Source organism: Lemur catta, chromosome 9, assembly GCF_020740605.2.
Source record: "Lemur catta isolate mLemCat1 chromosome 9, mLemCat1.pri, whole genome shotgun sequence".
NCBI classification, from domain to species: Eukaryota; Metazoa; Chordata; class Mammalia; order Primates; family Lemuridae; genus Lemur; species Lemur catta.
This window is the reverse complement of record NC_059136.1, coordinates 62,250,653-62,255,213: the sequence shown is the minus strand read 5'-3', so window position 1 is coordinate 62,255,213 and position 4,561 is coordinate 62,250,653. Positions and strand designations below refer to the sequence as shown.

The window sequence follows — 4,561 nt, the reverse complement described above, 5'->3', positions numbered from 1 at the left end:
TACCCTGGTACCTTTGGCAGTATCTTAGATGGAGAAAAATATGCTCAGGCATCTTGCTTGGGAACTGTTGGAAAGGATGTATGCTGGCACACCGTTGCCCCAATTCATATATCGGACGGTGGGGGCCCCAGCGACATTCAAAAACAATCCCAAGTCGCTCACCGCCTAGAGGAACTTGCCTGACGCCTATATCCTCTCTTAGATTATCATCCACTTGCTCTCCCCAAACCCAGAGATATTGCTCTAGACCCACAGACACAAAATATTCTCAAAGCCACATTCTCTCTATTAAATACCACTAATCCCTCCCTTGCACAAGATTGCTGGCTATGCATGACCTCTGGTACGCCCTTGCCTACCGCGATCCCCACCTATAACGTTTCCTACATGCCCCTTGACGATAAGACCAATTGTTCATTCTCACCCCCTTTCAGAGTACAACCTTCAGGCTTTAATTCCTCCGGTTGCCTCCAAGGACCATTTCAAAATAACTCTTACAATGTTGAGGTTGGATTTATTACCTTCTCTAACTGCCATACCATAACCAACATCTCCACCCCTGTTTGCTCTCCTCCGAGTCAGGTATTTGTCTGTGGGGGCAACCTCGCCTACACTGTACTCCCCACCAATTGGACAGGCCTCTGCATTTTAGCGAGCCTCCTCCCTGACATCTCCATCATCCCCGGGGAAGAACCTGTCCCCCGCCCTAGTTTTGACCTGGCGGTGGGGCGTCACCGACGCGCGCTCCAGGCCATTCCCTTACTTATAGGTTTGGGTATAACAACTGCTATGGCCACTGGAGGTGCAGGGGTCGGGGTTGCCACCCACACCTATAATAAGTTATCCCTCCAGTTAATCAATGATGTTCAAACTCTTTCTGGGACCATCAATGACCTACAAGACCAAATTGATTCACTGGCTGAGGTTGTCTTACAAAATCGCAGAGGATTAGACTTACTAACTGCGGAACAGGGAGGCATTTGTTTAGCCTTACAGGAACGGTGCTGCTTCTATGCCAACAAGTCTGGCATCGTCCGAGACAAGATCAAAAAATTACAAGAAGATCTCATCAAACGAAGAAAAGAATTATTTGAAAACCCACTCTGGACTGGACTTAACGGACTCCTCCCCTACCTTCTCCCTATCTTGGGCCCCCTCCTTTGCCTCCTTCTGCTTATAACCTTTGGACCCTGGGCATTTCGCCATTTTACAGATCTCATAAAAGGACAAATTGATGCTATCCTTGCTAAACCTATCCAAATTCATTACCAACGACTGGCAGTAGAAGATGGTTTTGGTGAAGATTGCTACGGCTCCCTCCCTACGGGGACGACATGCTAACCAGAGACATGTCTACCCCCTCCCTTCACAGGAGAGGGGTATGAGTACCGGGATGAGTGCAAATCAAAGTATTGCAAGGGAAGGTCACAAAAATTTCGACCTTCTCTGGGTATCCCTGAGAGCATGCCTGGCTTGCATAGAGGTTGGTATCTACTATTCTCTGGAATAAGTTCGGCTCTGCCTCTCCTCCCCAAAAGATACCAAGAGCCATCACTGGTGGGCACAGACGACCCACGGGAGGAGCCAGGCCCCTGCTCCCTCACCCGGTTAACGCTCACCTTCCTTCTTGTTTTAAAACAGAAAGGGAGGAGATGTTGGGAGCCAGCTTAGCCTTATGCAAAACGCCATCTTATACAAAGCGCCATCTTAAGCTTACATACTTCTTCTTCCTCCCTCTTGCACAAAGAAAGCGCGCGCAAAGCCTGTAACACCCCTCCCACTCCCTCGTCTCATATCACACCACCACCCTTCCTCCTATCAGCAGCTGCCACGAGTCCTTATTCCTACCCTCCCCCGTTACAGTGCATATAAGCAGCCACCCAGCAATAAAATTTTGGGGCTTGATCAGAATCTTGTCTTGCCCCCATTTTGTGTGTCTCTTGTCTCTTTTCTTTCACCAGCAGCAGGTAGTCCTCCTCGCACCCCTGCGTTGTATGCCCCGCTGGTCGGGACATTCAGTGAGAAAACCAGGTGACAAGGAGGAAATTTCTTCACAATAATTAAACTACAGGACTAGTCAAGCTTTTAATGGAGGAAAATAAAGACTGACTTTTGAAGGGATAAAATTATTGTTCTATGAAGAAATAAGTTATTTTCTTTTCTTGGGGTGAACTGTTTCTCAGCACAGCAACCAGAGCCTTGGCCCAGGATTTGGTGTCTAAGTTAGTCCACTGTGCCCTCACCCGACATCAGCCCTCATGGCCCTCACCCAAGGACAGAGTGCTGACCTTTCATCCTCAACTTCTTCATGCATCCCTTCCACAAATACTGAGAGAGCATGTTGGTGGCCACACTGTCCTAGGTTCTGGGGATACAATAGTGAACAAAAGCAGGCGCAGCTTCTGCCTTCTGGGAGTTTACATAGAGTCCTGCATCCTTCATTGCATAGATCTGGGTCAGCTTACTTGACCTCCCTGACACACTGGTCAGTGGCCTTGATGATGAACGGTGGCGGTAGGGAAAATTTTTAATGGTCCAGGGGCTCTGATGATACTCAAGAGCACAAAGACCGTGAAATTAATCAGCACAAAGGAAGAGAGATTGTAGAAAGAGACAGGGCTGAAGCCCTTGGAAATGACCGAAGTAAGAGGAATAGCAAGCATGGGGTGGAAACCAGAGAAGAATGAATAGTGCAGCCGTGGTAGGAAATGGGTGGATTCTGTGCTGCTGCCGTTGGATGTGGCAGCAAGAGGAGTTAATATCAAGGTCCTCGTGCCCAGCCTCATTCTCGTGCTGTCGAATCATTTCCTCCTGCTCAGGACTGCTTAGAGGTACTTGATGTACCAGGTGATTTCCAGACTGATATCTAGAATTTATGAAATGGTTTGGATTTCTTGTTTCATGAATTAGTATCTCTCCTGTGGGGAAAACTTTCCTTAGCATTCTTTCAGGGTTTTATCTGTCTTCATTTCTACATTTAACTTTTCAATCTAAATGGAATTAATTTTAGTAAATTATGTGAGGCGATGCTAAAATTTTTTTTTGATCCCTCACAACAAGCCTGTTGTCCTAGCTTCGTGTGGTAAATAATTCTTCCTCTCTCCACTGAATCGGGGCTCTATCCTTATCATATATTACATTGTTATTTGTACGTGGTCTGCTTTGAACTCTGTTCTGTAGCATTTGTCAGTCTAGCTATCATGACAAGTTATCTATCTATTAATAGCTATTTTGTAATAGGACCACATCAGTTTAATTCTTGAGCCCTTTAAATGTGCTTAATAATTCATAGGACTTTTTCATATTATTCTTGAATTTTAATTTTCGCTCTTCTCTGTGTTTATTCTGCTAGAACAGCAGTTCTTAAGGTTTTTTGTGCTACGGCTCCCTTTGTTAAAACCTTTCGACCCTTTCTCAGAGTAATGATTTTAAATGCATAAAACAAACAGGATTGTAAAGGAAGCCAGTTTGCTCCTTTGGTAGTTCATAAGTGTGATGATTGAGTTTTCACTTTCATGTGTGAGATGTGCCTCCCTCAAACCTTGTCATGATGTCAGCACATTACCCACGTCTGATGTGAACTTAGAAGGAAAAAAAGGAAGTCAGTTTTATTTAAAAATAGTTATCAAAATATTAAAAAGTTTATGATATAGTAAATATGTGCTTTTTTATTAATGCATTAATTGCATGATCTAGGGGCTGTGGTGGCTCATGTCTGTAATCCCAGCACTCTGGGAGGCTGAGACGAGAGGATCACTTGAGGTCAGGAGTTTGAGACCAACCTGAACAAGAGTGAGACCCATCTCTACTAAAAATAGAAAGAATTAGCCAGACAACTAAAAGTAAAAAAAATTAGCTGGGTGTTGTGGTGCGTGCCTGTAGTCCCAGCTACTTGGGAGGCTGAGGCAGGAGGATCACTTGAACCCAGGAGTTTGAGTCTACAGTGAGCTAAGATGGTGCCACTGCACTCTAGCCTGGGCAACAGAGCAAAACCTTCCCTGTCTCTTAAAAAAAAAAAAAAAAAAGCAACCCCTCCCCAAAACAAAAAAAAGCCTGTACCTTATCCTTAATATTGTTCTTCAGATCAACACCTGTCTATAGTTAGCCTAAAACATATTGATACCACTTTCCAATGGGTGTCATTCAGCTTCCTTTGGTACCAATTTTATGACTTGGTGCCAGTTCATTTGGCTCCCTAGGTCATTGGACTCTCATGCTCAGAGAGTCAGATAGCAAACACTGCAGTAGGTGAGACGACTAGAAATATAAAACTTCTCACAGGTCAGACCTACAGACAGCGGGTTCCTGTTTGTATCAAAACACCACTTGAGTACCTATCATGGGATTTAGGTTTTGTAACCAAATTTTCATAGAAATAGAAGTTGGGAAAGAACCGGGGAATAGATATAGTTAGAGGCAGTCTTACTTTTACAGACTTTATTTTAAAAAGGCATAGCATGTAGGCTCAGGCCTATGTAATTTTGGTTTAGATGTACCTGATGATCTCTACACTAAAAACATCGTTGGCCTGAGTCACATGTGATAAAGATGCACAACATTA

The 4,561-nt window shown here is 44.4% G+C and overlaps 1 non-coding gene across 1 annotated transcript; it reads left to right on the top strand.

The window, feature by feature from the left end:
• The first annotated feature begins 3,471 nt into the window (after positions 1–3,471).
• On the top strand, positions 3,472–3,577 carry LOC123645495. Its single transcript, XR_006737608.1, has one exon. It is a non-coding gene; the product is annotated as a small nucleolar RNA U13 (small nucleolar RNA).
• Positions 3,578–4,561: the final 984 nt, after the last annotated feature.